The 21,941-nt window shown below is 44.5% G+C and overlaps 1 long non-coding RNA gene across 1 annotated transcript; it reads right to left on the reverse strand.

Annotated features, from left to right (window-relative positions):
- Positions 1-2,177: 2,177 nt before the first annotated feature.
- LOC116855665 lies at positions 2,178-12,346 on the reverse strand. The gene is made up of 3 exons (XR_004380416.1): positions 12,262-12,346; positions 10,000-10,133; positions 2,178-2,282 (listed from the first exon to the last, which is right to left on the reverse strand). It is a non-coding gene; the product is annotated as an uncharacterized LOC116855665 (long non-coding RNA).
- Between the last annotated feature and the right edge of the window lie 9,595 nt (positions 12,347-21,941).

The following is a 21,941-nucleotide window of genomic DNA, read 5'->3' on the forward strand; positions in this document are numbered from 1 at the left end:
ATTTCTTAGGTGTGATCATGACATTGGAGTTATGTGGAACAATATCCTGGTTCTCAGGAAGTATATGCCAAGAAGTGTCTGGGGATGTTATGTCTATAACTTTTTACTGGTTGGTGGGGGTGGTAAGTTTAATGTAAGAAGGGAGAGAAATAAAGCAAATATTGGAATGAAAAACCAACTGGAGACTCTAAGTGAAGGCTTTATGAGTATCATCGTACTACTCTTATAAATCATAATTTTTAAATTTCTTAAAATACATAGGGAAATTGCAATGACTTCTAAGGCCCACTACCAAGACTTGGGCCAGAATTTACAAGGGCACAGCGCTCCATAAGACTGCCTTCAGTTCAGAACCAACCACAAGTTTGGCCACCTCACATCTTGACCTGCTGGCTACAAATTCAGGAGCTCCCACTACACCCTCAGATCTGATAACTCACTAGAACATCTCACAGAACTTGGGGAACTGCCACAGTTATAAGTAGTTTTATACAGGAGAAGGATAAATCAGAACCAACCAAAGGAAGAAACATACAGGAGAGGGGGCCTCTGGGAAGATCACATGTTCTCCCCTCCTGGAGTCAGGACCCGTTACCCTCTCCTACACTCTGTGTATGTGTGACCATACACAGAGCATTTCCACCAGGGAGGTTCAGCCAAAATTCAGTATCCTGTTCCATTACTAGCCATGATTGTTTGGCTCATTGGCCACACCCCTTTTTTCTTCCCTGGGTCAAGCTGATATCACAGGGCTCAAAGCCCCACCCTCTAATCACAGCATTGGTCTTTCTGGCTTGGCCCGTCCCCACTCTGAGTCATGTTACAAGTATAAATTCTCAGGACCTATGACGGATAACAAAGGGTCTTTCGTTACTCAGAGGACTTTCTAAGGATTGAGAGGTTGTTTCCCAGGAACCAGGGGCAAGGGCCAACCACATTCTCTCTAACACAGAAATAAGACAAAATATATTTAAAAGCAAATCTTTTTTTTTTTTTAATTCCATCAAGAACCACAGTAAATAGGCCTTAAGCATTTGAATCAAAAACTCTCAGACTCCAGGGACATTGTCTCAGGTCCCCCCAAGACTCCTACAGCGGCACTGGCTGTTTGCATCTTGAGTTTAATGAGGCCACTTAGATGTCCCAACAGTTCCCATTTCAAAGGAAAGGAGAAGTCAATTTCTTTTTCTACACAGGGTCGGCTGCACGCAGTAAGTACACAGTTGTGTGGGAGTGAGGAAATAATTTGCATTTGTTGCCCCATCCTTCCCAGTTCAACTGAAGATGCCACAGTCTTGGGCTAATCACAGCCTATACTACTTCAATCAAATCGGATCCTTCTAACCATCCAACTCAAATAGGGAGGAAGTAAGAATTCCACGAGCAGTGTGAAAAATCACTGTATAATTGTAAATTAGAACTGTAATCAGTCCTCTGGCCCCTGGGCCTTCTTCATCTCTAAACTGTGAACCGAAATGACTTACTGTGAATATAGCTGCAGGAGAAGAGCTGCGAAGCCCAGGACAGAGAGAACTGCCTTGTTCACATGCCTAGTGGTGAGAACAGAGGGAATGTTCATAAAAAATGAAAAATGGAGACTTGTTATCAGCAAATAGAGACTCAAGAAGCATCTGTATTTACTCTGTAACTAATCTGCTTTAAAAATACAAAAGTGAGGGGAGTGCCTGGGTGACTTAGTTGGTTAAAGCACCAGCTCTTGCTTTCAGGTCAGGTCATGATGTCAGGGTCGTCAGGATGAACCCCTAGTTGGGCACCACACTCAGCAGGGGGGGTCTGCTCGAGATTCTCTCTCTCACTTTCGCTCTCCACACCCCCTCACATGTGCTCGTTCTCTCTCTCGCAAAATAAATAAATAAATCTTTTTAAAAAATATGTGAAAGTGAAGGGTACCTGGGTGGCTCGGTTAAGGGACCAACTCTTGATTTTGGCTCAGGTCATGATCTTGGGGTTATGAGATCAAGTCCCACATCGGGCTCCATGGTCAGCAAGAAGTCTGCTTGAGATTCTCTCTCCCTCTTCCTCTGCCCTTCCCCCCATTCATGCACACACTCTCTCAATAAAGACATAAATACGTAAATAAATAAATAAAATCTTTAAAAAATATGATAGTGATACACGCACATAGGTTAAAAAAAGAGTAAAAGAGTATAGCAGGATTTACATTCAAAATGTTTGACAACTGGGGTGGCTGGCTGACTCACTTGGTAGAAAGCTTGATCTCAGGTTCGTAAGTTCGAGCCCCACGCTGGGTGTAGAGTTCACTTAAAAAAAAAAAAAGATAAAAGACAAAAATGTTTAACAACTGTGTCAAGAAGGGCACAGACCAATCGGAAGAGATTCTAGACACTGTACCAGAGACGACCCACTGAAGAGCAGTCTGGATATATGACAAAAAAGAGATTTTTCACCCCAGAATCCCAGCTCCACTCCTCAGATGGAAGTACAGTTAATTTCTCAAAACTTGTTCCAGAAATGCTTTATGCATCTATCAGCCCATCTGTGCACTTAGGTACCCCTTTTTGTATAGATCCCTGTTTCTGAAAACACCATACTGCTCTGCAGCATATTTTTTTTAAACAATGCATCTGAGACATCTTTATACACCTGCACAAGTGGGGCTACTTTATTTTTGTGAAGCTTGAGTGATGATGCTGAAGGGGAGCAAATTTTGTCACCCCAAGATCTGTCTCTTTAGCATACTCATTATTTTAAGCTGGTTATTTTTTCTAAAGATTTATTTATTTATTTATTTGACAGAGACAGATCACAAGTAGGCAGAGAGGCAGGCAGAGGGAGAGGAGGAAGCAGGCTCCCCGCTGAGCAGAGAGCCCAATGCGGGGCTCGATCCCAGGACCCCGAGATCATGACCCGAGCCTAAGGCAGAGGCTTAACCCACTGAGCCACCCAGGTGCCCTAAGCTGGTTATTTTTAAGAAAATGCAGACACAAGAGAAGTTCTGAAACCAAACAGAAGTTACCTTTTTGTATAAGGGAAACCTCCTTTTGTAAGGATGGCTCCCTAGCTGTACCAAGAAATGGGGGGGGGGGGGCGGGCAGTGAGTCTAGATCTCTAGAAGCTCTTATCAATGGAGAAGACATGGATTTAAATCTGGATGGCAACCCTACCCTTACTCACTCCACTTTTCTTGGTGACCTCCCATATCTGACTCCCCAACCCCATCATCTTCTTTTGTCTCTAACTGAAGATGGTATTTAAGATGATGGCTTTGGACATTTCAGCAGATTACTCAGTCTTGCTGAGTCTCTCCCACAGATAGAGGAGGTATGCATGTTATAACACTTTTTGGTTCATTTTGCTCTGTTAGTCTTCCCTGTGTCGATTTAATTAGTAAACTAGTCAAAGAACTTAGAAGAATTGAGGGGAATTTTTTTTTCTCCCCAGCACTACTCAGTGTGTGGTCTGTGTACCAGTGCTAATCCAGGACCTAAGTGTTCTGGCCTGAGAAAAGTAAGGGAGAGCTTGTACCAGAATGCAAAGCAACTATGTCTCTAAACACACTATTCACTTCAGCTGCTTTAACATATATACATATTGTTATTGTTAGTAAGACCTTCTTGATAAAGTCATTGATTGACATTCTGGCTCACGTACCTCATCTCCCAGGAGACCAATAACAAACAGAACGCGTACTTTGAGCAATGCCATCATTGAGTGTATACACCATAAGTTATTTAACCAATCCCTTGGTTTTTTAAAAGATTTATTTATTTACTTTGAGAGAGAGAGCACAAGTGGGGGAGGAAAAGAGGGAAAGAATCTCAAGAAGACTGAGCAGAGGGCCCAAAGAGGGGTTGGATCTCACGACCCTAGATGATGACCTGAGCCAAAATCAAAAAACAGACGCTCAACTGACTGAGCCACCCAGGCGCCCCCAAACAATCCCTTCTTGATAGGCCCTTGGATTATTACGAGGGAGCATACATACATCTTTAAGCCCTTGGAAGACTGTTTCTGTATAGATTCCTGGGAGTGAAATCAAAAAGCTGGTTGTGATGGTGCCAGGGGTTGGAAGAAACCTCAGAGAAAATTAGTCCATCTCCTGCATTTCTTTGATGAGAAAACTGAAACCAGAAAGGTACAAGCTAGGTCCAAAGTCAAACAAGTCCCTGATAGAAGGAGGAATGGCTCCCACTCCTCTGAAAAGAGCAATGACCTGGACAGAAAGCCTCAGAATCCCAGGTAAGGGCATGAAGGTTATGTACTCAGCCTGCAGAGTGATTCTGTCTCTAATACCAGTATAAGTTGGAACAATTAAGTGTATCTCAGGGTCCCTCTGGGGCCTGATCCACAACAAATCCAGTCTCATTTTCCATTTTTGAGGATATTACTAGGCCTTGTAGGAAGACATGTGAAGGAGACTTGGGAGCACTCTTTGGGCCTGATTTTAGCCATCCCGTGGAGAAAGGAAGGAAAGGGTTGCATGAAACCAGGGTGTCCTATGAAGGGAGATGATTCACTGGAACTTAGAGGAACTCAATGACCGGGCTCTGATCAGGGAAAGAAAAGGAACCAGGGAAAGAATCAGAGGCAAATAGAGGATTAAAAGGGCAAAGAGTAGAGCGTGTAAGACAAAGACTGAAGCAGAAGTCCAGCAGAGGCTAGAAGCACCGACCACAAAACAGAAGGAGAAGTAGAATAAGAGAGTGCCGGGAGCCAAGAAAGCAAAGTTCCAGTAAGGAACAAGGACACGGCGGCAGCAAATGCTCAAATGACATGAGGACTTTGAAATGTCCACTGATGGGGGTGCCCAGGCGGCTGGGAGGGCTGAGCGGCTGACTCTTGGTTTTGGCTCAGGTCATGATCTCGGGGTCATGGGGTGGAGCCCCACTTCGGACTCTGTGCTCAGTGCAGAGTCGGCTAGAGATTTTCTTCTTGTCCCTCTGCCTCTTCCCTAACTCACAGGTGCACTCGCTCACTCACTCAAAAATAAATAAACAAATCTTAAAAAAAAAAAAAAAAAGAAAGAAAGAAAATTGTCTTCAGATTTGGCAAGACAGAAGCCCTGAGAACCACTTGAGCAAAGCAGTGACGTCAGCATCCGGATTGTAGTGGGCTGAGGAGGGAGCCAGAGGGGAGAAAATGGATCCATTGAGTGCAGACGACTCTTGGGCAGACTTGCAAAGAAGGGGACCAGAGGGAGGTAGGTGGCAGCTGGGAGAACACGGGAGCATGTTCTAGAAGACCTTTACTCAGCTTCTTCATACACAGGCACATCGGTCACTCTCAAGGCCAGAAGTAGCCGCACAGAGAAAGGGGGAGTCCCAGCTCCGGGACCAGCCTCCTGGGAACCTTGGTTCCCTGGGGATTTGTGTAACTTACCCACCGTAACTGAACCTTCTGTCAATTTCTATAACACTGCAAGTTAACAGGCTGGAATTCAATGTCACTGAGTCCTCTGAGTCCCTCACAACTCAGGTAGCCCTTACCATTTTCTTCAAATCCAAAATGACGAAACCAATGACACACAGGTCACCCAGCCAATAAAGGGCAGCCTCAGGATTCAAACCCAGCCCCATCCTACTCCAGGGCTGTGCTCCCAGCAGTGAAAACAGGGTCCCTGGACCACAGGCATCAGGATCCCCTGGGGAAGCATCTGAAAAGGGCCAGCTCCCGGGTTCCACAAAGATCTACTGATTCCCAGTCTATGAAAGGAAAGCCAGAATCTGTATTTCTGTCAAGCTCCTGGGCTCACAGACGTCTTCTTACGGGAAGCGTTTACCTCCTCGCTGTTTGAGCTGCCTGGTGTCGGTCCTTACCCACAAGGGGATTCACCCTGTTGCCAGAGGGTAATGATGGGCCGGGCTGTCCGTCAAAGATAAAATAGCTTCTCAGACCTTAACCTGGACCTGTCGAACGAGGACATCCAAGGGAGAGGACTGGCTATCTGTGTGTTCAGCAAGTTCCCAGGCAGTTCTTGTCTTCAGGAAAGAATGATAAACACTGTTCTGTTATTCACAGCTCAAAGGATCCTCAGTACCACCCCAGGCTCTAAATCTAACACTTACTCATTCTAAGCTTCATTTTCCTCATCTGTAAAATGGGCATAAATATGCCTGCATGGCAGAGGCATGGTGAAGATTAGATACTGTACCAACTGGAATTAGATTTACCTGCTTACAACACAAGGTAACAATGACCTTAAAAAAGGGGGGTGTTTCTCTCAGGTTAAAGTTTGGAACCAGGCCATCCAGAGTGGACGTGAGGTCTCTATTCGTTAGGACGTAGACTCTTGCTATTTGTGTATTTGTCCCTCCGTTATTAACAAACTGCCTCTTGGCGCAAAATGACCACCGAGGGTGCAGCCATTCTGTCTTTAGTCCTGACAGAGAGAAGGGGACATGGCAGGTACCTCCCGGCTGACTCAGATCCCCTCGAGGAGCGCTACTGGTAGGTCCTCCCAACACTGCTGCTTACGTTACGTGACTACTCGTAAATACACTCATAGAGCCACAACCTGTTGCAAGGAAGGCAGGGACCTAAAATCTCCTAGTTCGGCATCACATCTTGGCCACCCAAATAAATCAGGCTTCTGTTACTTAAAAAGAAAGGAGAATAAGTGGGGGGAGGGGGGCAGCCACAGAAGTGGGCTTCCACAGACTTTTACTGCTTAGAGCTGAAGACACCAGCTGCTGTGCTTTGACGTTCATTGGCCACACCTCCCATGTGCTGCACCCCACCAATGACTGAGTTTGGTTGGGGGCAAAGTCAGACCCAGTCCCGAAAGACAAGGCCCCGACTCCTTTGCCGACTGGCTTTAGCTCAAGGACTCCCTGACAGCTTTCCCAAAACTTCGTGAGACCGAATTTTCCTGAAAATGCAGGGTACACTGGGACACTTGTACCCAACTGTCTCCCTGTGTCCCCTTCCTTTGGGGTGTGATGGCCCTCCTGGCCTTTAAGCCTTCTCACTATTTCCTTTGAAAGGCATTTTTTCCCCTAGTAAAATCCTTATACAATTAATCCCATTCTGGTGTCTGCTCCTCGAAGGACCTGGACTAACAAAATCAGCAAGGCAATTCACAGTCCCCAGCGCAGATTCAATAAGGCCTGTAACACCTGCATAACACAGGGATGGGCGTGTGGCGGGCACTCAATAAATAATAGCTGTGTGGGGACAAGGGGGGGGACGGAGGGGGCATGGGGAAGTCCTGCAGAGCTAGCTACCGAGGAAGGACTGTTTATACTTGGGAGGGGGCGGGGTGGACAAGGGTCTGAGGCAAATCACTGATTCTCCTTCACCCCCAGAATGTTTCTGTTACGGGAAGATCTGGTTAAATCAGCGCCAAAGTCAGATGAAAGGGGGGAAATAGACTCTAGAAAGTTATTACAGGGAAATTGAACTACTATAACTTAGCATTAGCCATTTCAGATTTTTTTTTTTTTAAAGAAAGCAGTGGGAGGAAGAAGAAAAAAATTAGGGCAGGCCCTAAAACACAACTACACAAAATAAATCCAGTATACTGGGTTGATATATCTCCTGTTGGAAAAATTTCTCCTAACAAGAAATTACTTGTCATGATGGCCTAAGAACACTACTCTCATGAGAATGTTTTCAGAACGCAATCCAAAGCCCATGCAAGGCTCTACAAAAATAATAAAGAATTCCGAGGAGAAAATACAGAGTGAGGGGAGACATGATAGGGGGAAAGGTGCATGTCATCTGCAGAGGACACAAAAGTTCCATGGAAGCTTAACCAACATTACGTACTTTGCACACAGTAGGAGCTTAATGAATGTCTTCCAGAAAATTAAATGGCTCAGTCAGAGTTATAGCTCACCATTCATGTATCCATTAAAGAAAGAGTTGTAGACGGGCACCTGGGTGGCTCAGTTGTTAAGCGTCTGCCTTTGACCCAGGTCATGATCCCAGTGTCCTGGGATCGAGCCCCATATCAGGCTCCCTGCTTGGCAGGGAGTCTGCTTCTCCCTCTCTCTCTGCATATATGCCCTCTCTGTCTCTCTCTCTCTGATAAATAAATAAAATCTTAAAAAAATATATTTTTTTAGGATGACCACCACGTGCCAGGCCCTGCACTAGGCCATGAGGGTGCCACAGTGAGTAAGACAATTGAGGTCCTTGCCCTTACCAACCTGCAAAGAAACCTTTGCAGACATTTCACGTGGGGACTTGTACTTCTGTCTTTCCACAGACACAGCCTGAATTGGTGCCCACGTCTATCAGATTTAAAGCCCATACACATTGCTTCTGAAATATTTCCTTGGCCTCTAAGACCAAGTTGACCCACCCATGCAAAATTACCTCCAATGCAACCTTGGGTTTCCATTGGCCTCTGCATTAGTTAGCTATTGCTGTGTAACAAACTACCACTAAAACTTAGCCCTTGAAAAGGACACTTAAGATCTCGCAGAACTAAGGATGGATTTAGCCAGATGGTCTTCCTCAGGGTCTCTCATAGGATTTTAGTCAAGGTGTCCGTTGGGCTGAAGGATCTGCTTCCAAGGTGGCTTGCACACATGACTAGCGAATGAATGCTGGCTATTGCTAGAAGGCCTCAGTTTTTTGCTACGTGGGTCTCTCCAGAGGGCTTCTCATGACATGCCAGCTAGCTTTCCCCAGAACAAATGATCTGATAGAAAGACAGAGACAAAGAAAGACACAAAGACACCAAGAGATGTCTGATGTCTTCTATATCCCAACCTTAGAAACAACATGCCATCACTCCTCTTATGTTCTGTTGGTCACACAGACCACCCCCCTAGTATGTGGCAGGGGCAGGAAGAGGACGGGACTCCACCGGGTGTGAAAACCAGGAGGCAAGGGTGGTCATGGGGTACCACACTGGGGAATGTGACCACAGCCTCAAGGAGAGCCTCCTGGTCCCAAACTCTACCCAAACCTCAGTGGGGGACAGGAGGTGGGTGCATATTTCACTTTTTGAAAATACAAAGGCATGCAGCAGTCAATTCACCAGGTCTGGTAACCTGGTGTCTGCGCTGCAGAGAACTGTGTTTCCTCATGTACTATCACAGCATAGGCCTGCATGGAAGGACCCACGGAAACAGCTCCACGGAAGTCACTGGTGTTTGTTTTGCTGTTCAGTGTCCTCCTCCCTCCAAGGACCCATCCTGGAGTTACCTCGCCCACTTGTTCTCTATTTTCTCCAATCCCTTCAACTTTTCATTTTATCCTTTTGCATATTTTGTACTTGTATAATTCCTCTCGAAGCTTTTGTGGATTGAGGTGGAATATAAAAACATTAAAAAAAAAAAAAAGAGAGAGAGTCTTTGTCTTAAGACTGATGACTTGCACACATGCGTCATCTAGTGGTAAGAGTGCTAACTGCCAAAATAGAAACCTCCGGGATTTTTCTTGATTTGTTGGGGTTTTTTTGGGGAAGTAGGAATGGGAAGAACGGAAGAGGAGGGAAACCGGAATCTCTCTCAGTGCTTTGTCAGGGAGTTCAGAATGCTGGGCATTTAAGAAGCTCCAGGTAGGGCAAAGGAGCAGGTGATTCAATGGCTGGCACCCAATACTATCTACTGGAATCCAAAGAAGCCAAAAACTAGTGAAAACCTTGCAAATGAGAAAGGCACCAGTGGTAGAAGGGTTAAGCGAAAGGTGTTAGAAAAACTAAACCATGAAAATAGACCGGATTCAGGCAAACGATCACTTGAAAGGTACTTCATGTAGGCTCACTGCGGGAGTGAGCAGCCATTTTTTAAGCCTTCACATTAACAAGGAAGAAGAGTAGAGTCTAATGTTTTTGTTTTACTCATGAGAAAACTGGGGCTCAAAGGTACTGAGCCCCTTGTCCAACAGAGCCTGTGAGGTCTGGGGTGATCCTGAGACTAGCCTTCTTTCCCCAGAACCACACTGCCTCTAATCATACAGAGCCGATGCTTATATGGGCTTTCATTTTGCACAGTTTCAAAATAAAAATCAGATTGTCACATAAAAATGCTAGATCCAGCATGTTTCCAAGGAATTATTACTCACTGGTTTTCAGCTGCACCTTGGCACACACCCCAGGAAGTCAGGATGGAGGAGATGGTGACGAAACACTGGTTTCATTCACCTTCCCTGGAAGGCGGAAGCCCTTCGTCCACATGATAGGGAGGGATTGTAGAAGCCTGGGGCAGAGAAAGTAAGTTCATTCATCCAGTGTAAACCTGGCATCTGCTCTGGGCCAGTCTCTTGGAGGATGCTGGAGTGGCGAGATCAACGATATGGCACTGGCCATATCCGTTTGTACCCTGATGTGTATTCTTAGACATGGCTTGAGCCACAGCTAAGGTAGAGAGCTTGGATCTGGAGGGCCCTTGAAGATCTAGCCCAGGGGTCTGTAGTCTCAGACTGAGCTGTCTTGGACACCCTGGAGTCAGAGACTTCCAGGGGAGTGAGGACATGGAGCTACTATCGAAGTAGGAACCCTATCACACTGGACAGCATAGTCATAGAACATTTTAATCATCTCAGAGAATTCTATAAGGCAGAATTCTACAGGATAGCAAATCCAAGAGTGTCCTTTCCTGGATTTTCTGCATCTGAGTATTACCAGTTCTTCTAAACCCTGTAAATACTAACAAAAGCAGAGACTGAAATGAGTCACTGGCTTCTGGAAGGGCTGGAGCCCCACTGCAATGGCTGTTCCAGATCTGATATTCTTGGGGGAAAATGACCTACCTGAGATAGAAGACACCTGGAGGTCAGTTCCTTGAACTTCTCAGGCTCCTAGGGGCACCTGGGTGGCTCAGTGGGTTAAAGCCTCTGCCTTCAGCTTGAGTCATGATCCCGAGGTCCTGTAATTGAGCCCCACATCGGGCTCTCTGCTCAACAGGGAGCCTGCTTCCCTCTCTCTCTCTCTGCCTGCCTCTCTGCCTACTTGTGATCTCTATCTGTCAAATAAATAAATAAAATCTTAAAAAAACAAAAAACAAAAAAACTTCTCAGGCTCTTGCACTGGGGAAAGGAGCCAGAATAGGAGCAAAAGGAGCGAAGGGAGTATTAAGGGCCTCAAGCTTTGAGGTCAGAAAGATCTAGGCTCCTATCCCAGGTTCCTTATTACCAGTTGGGTGAACTCTGGGCAAGCCTCTGCTCACCAGCTTTCTTGACTGCAAAAGGAATCTAAGACCCACATTTGTCATGAGGGTTAAATGAGACAGTGGATGAGACAGTGCCTGGCCATGAAATGTGCAGATTTCTTACTCATATCTTCTGCCCCCTTTGGATGATTTCTACTCTGCTGTGGACAGGAGCCCCACATTGCCTTCTCATCAGGTATCACGTGGAGGCTAGTGATGGCTACCTGTCCCACTCAGTGTCTCCGTGGAAATTTGTTATAAAAATGCCAACTGCCTGGCCTCACGTTCTGCATCATACAGAGAAAGAAAACAAGTTCCTGAGAGCAGCAGCTTAGAGATTAGTAGGCAAACCAATCATAGATAGCTAGTGTGGGGCATGCACCGGAGAGGAACACGGAGGAAGCAATTCTGTGACCAGGACAGGAAGGGCGAATCAAAGTCAGCCTGCTCAGCAAGCACGTGGGATAACGCATACCAAGCAGAGACAAAAAAGGGAGACTGGAGAGCAAGGTCAATACAGTGATGCGGGTCCTTGAGCACCGGGCCCAAGGAGTTTGACTTGCAGGGAACATGAAGCCTCCAAAAGGGAGTAAAATCGTATTTGAATTTTGAGAATGTTTCTATATTGCCGGTGCTTGCCTTCAAAGAGGCAAGACTGGAGGAAGGGAGGCCAGCCTTTATTTGCTCTATTCGCTCCCTACTTCACGGTGCTCCAGTCACAAAAGGCTTCTCTCATCCCTTTTTAAAAAGATTTTATTTTCATTATTTATTTGAGAGAGAAAGAGAGAGAGCATGAGGAGGAGGGAAAGGAGGGAGGGGCAAAAATAGGGAAGCAGCGGGCTCCTCCCTGAGCAGAGACCCCACACCCAGCCCCCATGGCCCAATCCCTGGACCCTGGGATCATGACCTGAGCCAAAGGCAGATGCTTAACCAACTGAACCACCCAGGTGCCCCCCTCTCAGTTCCCTGAATCACAAAACACTAAGTCCTACCCCAGGGCCTTTGAACTTGCTGTTCCCCCAGCCTACATTACTCGTTTCTTGGGTGTCACAGAGCTTCCTGTTTCTCAGCTTCCAGGTCTCAGATAAGGCATTTCTTCCTTTCCAGAATCTCCCAATCTAACTTAGGGCTCCCTCTCATTCTCTCTTGTAGCACCCTGTTTCTTTTTTCTACTTACCACAATTTGACATTTTACTCCTATCTGTGTGCTGTGACCACTGTCTTCCCCATTAGACGGTAAACTCCGTGAGGGTGGGGCCGCGTCCCCCCCACCACCACCCCCTTTTAACCCCGTGTCCCCAGGCGCAATGCCTGGCACTAAGCACACTCCCAATAAACACTGGCGGGATGGGACCGTTAGAATGGCCGGCATGATTATGACTTAACCCGAGGCAACAAAACTGAGAAAAGGGGATTACCACCACGCGAGGTGGACAGGACGGGTGTGAGACAGGAGTCAGACTTTGCTCCAGCCGCAGCGAGCGGACGGCACGACTAGCCGCACAGACTCGTCAACAACCTTTTACCCACCACACCCTCAGCCTTCCCTTCAGTAAAATAAGACCGTGACCCCCGCAGCTGGCAGAACGAATGCCCTCCAAGGCAGGCTCGGGCTACAGCCGACGGTCTTAGTGGCCCAAAAGTGGGCAGCCCGGAGTTGAGAATACCGGCAGGACCAGCTGACCCTCCCGGAGAGCGGAAATCAGCGCCGGATGGGAAGTCCAAACATAAAATGGATCCCCCATTCGCGTAGCGCCATGGTTTAGTGTCCCTTCATAAAGCGTCCGGTGAGCAACACAGAGGAGGGGAGTAATGTAGGGCCGCCATCATTTGTTTCTTTTAAAATAGTCTTTCCATTTCTCAGCAGATCCCTCTAAACAGTACCTCGTGGAAATCTAAGCTTGCAGAATTCTCAGGGCGATAGGGTAGAAGGGTATCCCAGCATGGGATAACCAGGAGGTGGATGGGCAGACGTTCGCGCGCTGTGCCACCTGATGGAGAAGGAAGAGCCAGTGTGGAAGGCTCGCCGGGACCCTCCGCCTCCCCACTGGTTCCCGCTCCATTAGCAGCGACCGCGGGGAGAGGTGAGAGCCACAGGCCCCAGAAACCTACGTGTTACTACATTTCCCAAAGGTCTATGCGCAAAAGGAGGGGCCGAGCCGCGACTCTCCTCCCTGCCTCCAGTGTGCGGGATGTTCTAATCCAGAAGGTTTCTCCCCCCGGGCTCCTTCTTCCTTGCCTCTCAAAGCCCCGTAGAGGCTGGGCAAAGCGGGCACGACCCGCATCTAACCAGCTAGGAGGAGCTGAGCCCTGCGGGGCCTTCTGGGAAATGTAGTTTCCGAAGAGACCGTGACAACAGCGGGAGAGACCGTGACAACAGCGGGAGAGACCGTGACAACAGTGGGAGAGGCCGTGAGCCATTATAGCCAATTAGAGTCGAACTGGGGCTTCGTCACGTGACCTTGGCTGTCAGCTGTTCTGCGGCTTTGTTTCTCACCTGCCTCGAGGAGGGATTCCGAGCTGTGGGCAGGCATTCCTGCCAGCGCCTGGTCTCGACTTCTGGGATGGCTTCCTCAGGTCCTGAGCTGTCCCCGTTGGCCCGACGCGGCGCCGCCAGCATGTTTGCATATACTTAAACTTGTCCTGGCTCTCCGTGACCTCGTGTCAACTTGCAGGCGCTGTAGGACGTCATCCTGCTCTTCTACCCTGGCCTCTGCAGCCGCCCAACTGAGCCACTCGAGTTGCTTCAGAGCTTTAGGGAATAAGCCATGAATCGGCTATTGGTACCCCTCATCTTTGGGAACGTCTTCCGCTACCTGTTCTCCCTCTACCACCTTGTCCTTACCCATGACCGTGTTGCCTCAGAAACATGATGGGGGGGGGGGGCTACATCCCCTAACCTCTCGGGTTGGTGACACCATCATCAACGTCTCCCACTTCAGTTAAACTCTAAACTCAGTGGGTTGGGACAGCCCTGAGGGGAGGAGGCTTTTAAAAAGCAGAAGCAGAGAATCTACTGCCGAGACCTCTGGTAGTACAAGGCTTTCAAAGGTCTATCTTTGTTGCCTTCCACCTCATTTTCCTCCTTCTAAAAGAGGGAGAAAGGGGTGCCTGGCTGGCTCAGTCCGTGGAGCATGCGACTCTTGAGCTGGGATCCTGAGTTTAAGTCCCACCTGGGGTGTAGGGACAAACAAATGAGCTTTAGGAAAAAATTAAAAGAGCATGAGAATGAAATGCAAAGCCAAGCTAAATATTAATTATGAGAATCCTAGAATGGCACGTTGGTATGAGAGTGGAAGATACTATACTCACACTGAAGTCCTAAGTAACATGTAAAGAATGAAATGAGAAATAACAAGAAAACAGAGCAAAGATGCTAAATGGATATGTTAATAGAGTTAAATGAACCCAGAGAACAAATAATAAAGTCCTTTAAAAAGCCTTATGGAAAAGAATAGGGTGTTTTGGAGGCAAAAGTCGGTTATATGCAATGTTTTGTTAGCCTTCCAGAAAGATTAAGGGATTATACCAAAAAAAAATTCCCTTGGAAAGTGGCAGGTGTAAGAGAACCCTGGAAGTGAGTAATCTGGCTTCAGAAAAAGTAATTTTTTAAAAAAGGAGTCTTTCTTGAGGGGAAAAGGAGATCTAAACCAGGTATATTTGGACATTTCAGAGTGCCACCCCCGACCCCCCGAGCCGCACCTTACAGACAGAATCCCATGAAGACTGGGTTCCTACTGTCTCCACAAGCCATTATACAGATTTTGGATCCCAGGCTAGAGGCCACACACAGCCTGAAAGTTCTCTGGAGGTTTGCTGTCAAGCACTGGTGAAGAGATTTGGTTTGGTGTTGTTCTCTTCCGATAATGTTTTATTAATGTATATCTTTCATTCCCCTGTAGTATAAGGTCCATTTGTCATGCAAAAACTCCACGAGCTGCCGTAAACCCTATCTGTAGTGTTTTCACACACCGTGTGATATTTGATAAAAGAAAAGCAGCCCAGGGGGGAGTTAACAATTAACCAGAAAAGACGCGACTTTGAAAACAACCCAGTTTGTTACCCTTCTGCCTGTCAGCCTCCCCACCTAATTCTAAATTTAAAGACTTACTGTTTACTAACAGGAAGTTACAACTATATAAATGTGTGTCTCGGGGGAAAATGCATGCAGAGAATAGCCACATCTTTATATGCAAGGCGCATATCCAGAACCAAACCAAACAATTCTGGACTCCCACACTGAACATTAATGTTTCACGAGGAGAGCACAAGATCCCCAATGAACAAGAAAAGTTACACATTATAGAAAAAGAAATCATGTAGATATCAATTTTCATTAAGGCAGAGCAATGGATCTTCAATTATTTGTGCAGGACCGGTTTGTTTTCATCTCATTGCCCTCCAACACTACTGTAAAATAAGAGTTTATTTCTAGAAATAAAAAAAGAAATTATAGTGCAGTATAAAATATAATACCATTTTAATTATTAGATTTAACATACATAAAATCTCTGTAAAATTGCTGTAAAAGCCGGCACTTGGGTAGCTCTGTCAGTTGAGTGTCTGACACTTGATCGCAGCTCAGGTTTTGATCTCAGGGTCATGAGTTCAAGCCCCACATTGGGCTCCACACTAAACATGGAACCTACTTTAAAAAATGAAACAAAATAAAAAATAAAAGTAAAACAAAATAAAATTGCTGTAATAGCTTCCAAACACTTAGGCTTGATTTTATATTTAGTTCATGGCAGACTAGATCACCAACCCACACTTGTCTAAGGGCCCTATTTGAATAGCACTGAGATAAAGCAACTACAAATGAAAATCTTACAGAGATATATCACATATCACTCCCTGACTCAAACTGTTATTATTTTTTAATGTCGACTCTTATTGAAGCCACAACTGTGTATGGTTTAAAAGGTCAACCAGGAGTGCAAGGTTTTAAAAAAAAACAAGTCTTCTGTACCTTCCTTCACCTCCTCCTCCCAATTCCTGTTCCCTCTCTGGCCATGTTTCTGAACAGTAAGCACAGTGCTACTTAAGTGACATATTTCAATCTAAGATAACTGATAGTGAATAGCCATCACCCACCTTAAGAAATAAAGCATCACATTTACAGCTGAAGCTCTGTGTTACCCTCCCGGATTTCATTTCCCCTGCCAGAGAAAAAAATATGGTTTTTTTTTAAGATTTTTACTTATTTATTTATTTATTTGACAGACAGAGATCACAAGTAGGCAGAGAGGCAGGCAGAGAGAGAGGAAGGAAAGCAGGCTCCCTGCCAAGCAGAGAGCCCAATACAGGGCTTGATCACAGGACCCCGAGGTTATGACCCGAGCAGAAGGCAGAGGCTTTAACCCACTGAGCCACCCAGGCACCCCAACATATGTGTTTTTTATCAGTGTTTATTATTCCCATACATTTTTTAATATTGGTACTAGAAATAGACATATCTAGTATTCCCAAATATATTGCCTTTTCATATTTTTAAGTTTTATAAAAATGGCACAATACTTCCTAAAACTTTTTTTTGTAAGATTATGTTTTTGGAAATCATTCACAGGGGCACCTGGGTTGGCTCAGTGGGTTAAAGCCTCTGCCTTCTGCTCAGGTCATAACCTCGGGGTCCTGTGATCAAGCCCTGTATTGGGCTCTCTGCTCGGCAGGGAGCCTGCTTCCCCCTTTCTCTCTGCCTGCCTCTCTGCCTACTTGTGATCTCTGTCTGTCAAATAAATAAAAATTTTAAAAATTCTTTTTAAAAAATCGTCCAATATAACATGCATAGTTGCGCGTCATTAATTTCTTCTGATGTACAGTAGCTCATTATTTGAATATACCTAAATGTATCTACCCATGTTCTTGTTGATAGAAATTAGATTGTTTCCCATTTTCATCATTACAAGGTTGCAATGAACATTCTTATAAATGTCTCCTCAAACACAAGTGTGGGAACCTAGGATATAGACCCATGTCAACCTATGTAATTCATATACTGGTGAGTGAAATCCTGGGTCGAAGGGTATAAGCATCTTTATATATCTCCACCTTTAAATATTGTCTACTTGGTCTCTGAAGTGCTTGTACCAATTCACACTTAATGCAGCAGGGTGGGAGAGTTCCCATTTCTCCATATGACCACCGACATTTGAAACTGTCGACTTTAATTTCCCAATCTGATGGATTTGAAATGGTACCTCATTATGGTTTTGTTTGCATTTCTCTGATTAATGATGAGGTTGAGCAACTTTTCATGCATATATTAGCCATTCTGGTGTCTTATTCTGTGATTTACCTGTTTATTTTTTATTCATTTTTCTATTGAATTTTTAAATTATTGACTTATTAGTTATTTATATATTCCATATTTGAATCCTTTGTCAATTACGTATTTTTGCAAAAAATTTCCCCCCAGTCTGCACTTTGTCTTTTCACCTTTTTAATAATGTCTTTTGATACTCGGGCATTTTTTATTTTTTTTAGCTTGTATAAGGACTTAAGTTTATTAACATATAATGTATTATTAGCCCCAGGGGTACAGGTCTGTGAATCATCAGGCTTACACACTTCACAGCACTCACCATAGCACATACCCTCCCCAATGTCCATAACCCAACCACCTTCTCCCTATGCCCCACCAGCAACCCTCAGTTTGTTTTGTGAGATGAAGAGTCTCTTTATGGTTTGTCTCCCTCCCAATCCCATCTTGTTTCATTTTTTCCCTCCCTACCCCCAAACCCCCCACTTTCCCTCTCAAACTCGGACATTTTTAATTTTAAATGATGTTGACTTTATCAGCTTTTTTCTGTATAGGTTGTACTTTTTAAAAAATTCAATTTAATTAGCATATACTGAATTATTAGTTTCAGAGATAGAATTCAGTGACATCAGTTGCATACGACACTTGGTGCTCATTACTTCAAGTGCCCTCCTTAATACCTATCACCCAATCACCCCATCCCCTCACCTGCCTCCCCTCCAGCAACCCTTAGTTTGTTTCTGAGGCTTAAGAGTATCTTATGGTTTGCCTCCCTTTCTGTCCCTTTCTGTTTTCATCTTATTTTATTTTTCCTTCCCTAGGTTGTGCTTTTCTTTTTTAGGTTGTGCCTTTTGTCTTTTATTAAATCTGTGCTATAGCCAAAGATCATATGATATGCTCTCATATTTTCTTCTAAAAGTTTTCCTTTCTTTCTAGGTTCTTGAATTCCGCTTGTTTTTTTTTTTTAATTTCACTCAAAAAAGAGTTCCAATTTTATTTTATTTTATTTGTAAAGATTCCATTTATTTACTTGAGAGACAGAGAGATACAGAGAATGAATGCAGAGAGGGACAGAGAAGCAGCAACCCACCCGCCAGCAGGCAGCCCAGCGTGGGTCCCAATCCCGGGACCATGGGACCAAGACCCAAGCCAAAAACAGACACCCAACCGAGCCACCCGGGTGCCCCAAGTGTTCCAATTTTGTTTTCTTCTTTCCTCTGTGAATAACCAATCACTCATTACCATTGTTTTAACTGTCTTTTCTCCACTGATCTGCAAAGCCACTCTGTCATTTGTATCTGCGGTCCATCTATGGCTGTGTTCCTGAGCTCTGTTCTGCTCCAGTGGTCTCAATTTCTGCCCCAGTTTCAATGCCACAGTCTTAATGGCCACATGTTATAAGTCTTGTGTGCTACAGTGAGTCTGCCATCCTCTGCTGATTTTTCATGTGTGTTTGTGTGTTTTACTATTCTTGTACCCTTCCATTCCCATTTTATTTATTTATTTTTAAAGATTTTATTCATTTACTTGAGAGAGAGAAAGAGAGAGAATGAGAGGGGAGAAGTCAGAGGGAGAAGCAGATTCCCCGCCAAGCAGGGAGCCTGATGCGGGACTCGACCCCAGGAGTCCAGGATCGTGACCTGAGCCAAAGGCAGGTGCTCAAACAACTGAGACACCCAGGCGCCCCTCCACTCCCATTTTAGAATCAGCTTGTCCTATCCCATTCCTGAAGAAACATGTCAGGATTTCTATTGGAGTTCAAGAAAATCCACATGTTCCTGTGGAGAATTGATCTCTTTATCATATTCACTCTTTCTGCCCATGTCCATAATATGTTTTCCTGTTTATTTAAATCATCTTTAAGATTTTTTTCTATCATTTTTATAATTTTCTTCATAAGGTGTTAAACATCTTTTGTAGATATATTGGAAAGTATTTTATACTTTTTATTAGAGTCCTTTTAAATGTTATTTTCTTTAGAATTCAATTTTTTCTAGATTTGTTGAGGTATAATTTCTTTTTTAAAGTTGTAAATGACATCTTTTATTTAGTAAATGACATATTTTTAAAATTACACTTTCCAACTCTTTGTGTCTAAACCATAGTAAAACCATGAACTGCCTTGCTAAAGTCTCATATTAATCCTAATGATCTGTAAATTATCTTGGCTTTTTCAATGTAAATAATCACATAACCTGCAAATGATTATATGGAAGTGATTATATGCAATTGACAGGATAGTGAGCTCCCAAAGCTGTCCACATCCCAGCCCCCCAAACCTGTGACTATACTACCTCACATGACAAAATGGACTTTGTAAAGGTGACTGAATTAAGGGCCTTGAGATGGGAGAGTTGCCTGATTACCCAGATGGGCCCAAAGTCATCACAAGGGTCCTTCTGAGAGGGAGGCAGAAGGAAGGTGAAGGCTATGTGATGACAGTGGTGGAGAGAGATCATGTGACGGTGGAAACAAATGTTGGAGGGATGCACCTTGATGTTGGAGGACGGGGCTCCTGGCCAAAAAAAAAAATGTGGGTTGTGCCCAGAAGCTGAAAAAACAAAGAAACAGACTCTCTAGAGCCTCCGGAGGGAACATAGCCCTGCTGACACCTCGATTTTTAACCCCCTAAGACTAACTTCAGACGTCCAGACTGCAAGAGAATAAATTTGTGTTGTTTCAAGCCTCGATGTTTGTGGTAATTTGTTACAGCAGCAACAGAGAAACTAATACAGACGTGTCAGAGATAAACTTTATGAGACCTATCTGGTCTGAACTCATTCTAATTCTGTTCTGTCATGTGTGAGTTTGGTGGTTTTAGACCTGTAAACAGGAATCTTGGTTCCTCAGAACAAGATAGAAGCTCTTTTCCCCCTTTACAACCTTTGTATCATTTATTTCTTTCTCTTTTCTTCCTTTTCTGCCTGGGCAATCTCCCCAGATACAATGTTGAACAGAAAGGTGTTAGAGGACCCTCTTGTCATCTTCCTGATTTTAAATAATATATTTTTAAAAGATTCTATTTATTTATTTGAGAGAGAGAGAGAGAGAGAGAGAGAGCATGAGTAGGGCAAGGGACAGACGGGGAGGGACAAGCAGACTCCCCACTGAGTAGGGAAGCCCGATGTGGGGCTTGATCCCAGGACCCTGGGATCATGACCTGAGCTGAAGGCAGACATTTAATGACTGAGCCACCCAGGTGCCCCTAAATGATATATTTTTTAAAGTAATCTCTACACCCAACGTGGGGCTCAAACTCAGGACTCTGAGATCAAGAATAGCAGGCTCCACTGACTATGCCAGCCATCTGCCCTGCAACTTGCTGATTTTAAAGGGAATATTTCTAATGCTTCACCATTTAAGCATTCTATTGGGGGAAAAAATATTTGCTATTAAAATATTGGTAGAGAGTTTCATCAAATTAAAGACATTTCCTTCTCCCCATTGGCTAAGGTTATTTTTTTAAAGATTTTATTTATTTACTTGTCACAGAGAGATATCACAAGTAGGCAGAGAGGCAGGCAGAGAGGCAGGCAGAGAGAGAGGGGGGAAGCAGACTCCCTGCTGAGCAGAGAGCCCGATGTGGGGCTCCATCCCAGGACCCTGAGATCATGACCCAAGCTGAAGGCAGAGGCTCAACCCATTGAGCCACCCAGGTGCCCCTAAGATTATTATTTTTTGTAGGCACCACACTTAGCGTGGAACCCAACGTGGGCCTTGAACTCACTACCCTGAGGTCAAGACCTGAGCTGACATCATGAGATTAACACTTAACCAACTGAGCCACCCAGGGACCCTTGGCTAAGATTATCTTTAACATAAATGAGTGCTGAATGTTATCAAGTGCTTTTTCTGTGCCTATCAAGGCAATCATGTAGATTTTCTCCTTAATCTATTATTGTGATGATTTAGATGAACACTTGAACACTTTTTTTTTTTTTTTAAGTTAGATCAACTTCGCTTTACTGAGACAGAACCAGCTTGGTTCCCATCCATTGCCAACATTTTAACCAAAATTTTGCATCTATGCTTATGAGTGAAACTGGCTTTAAATTCCTACCTCTGCTATCCTTGTCTGGTTTTGGTTCAGGGTTTGATAGGCTCACAAATTGAGTTGGGAATGTTCCCTACCCTCTTATTTTGGTTGATTCTTTTTATTTTGGAAATCAAGCATTTATTTACAACTACAGAAGATAGAGATTCACTTTTCTTAAATTCCATACACTCTTACCCACAAAAACACTTCTACTGCCCTCATCCTCCCTGTATAATTATATCATAATTTTTGGTTCAGTCAATATTCAGCATTACCAGGATTATGTAAATATTACATACTAATGAGCTGTGTAGATTATATTTACTTATCCTTTCCTATGCAACTTTTGGTTTTCCCTAGAGTAAATAAATGGCTTCTTTTTGCTTGTTTGTTTGTTTTGGCTTAGTTTTCTATGTGCCAATCAATAATTCTTCCCGAAACTATTGCATGGTACTGCAAATCTCTCAAATCACCTAAATATTAGGTAACTGAACAATTGCATGTTTTTTGTGGAGAAAGTTCTCCGGGAGTTCTCTTATTCTTTTGCTCTAAACTGTCCTGT

This window comes from Lontra canadensis, unplaced genomic scaffold (assembly GCF_010015895.1).
Source record: "Lontra canadensis isolate GAN:19392208 unplaced genomic scaffold, GSC_riverotter_1.0 scaffold105, whole genome shotgun sequence".
NCBI classification, from domain to species: domain Eukaryota; kingdom Metazoa; phylum Chordata; class Mammalia; order Carnivora; family Mustelidae; genus Lontra; species Lontra canadensis.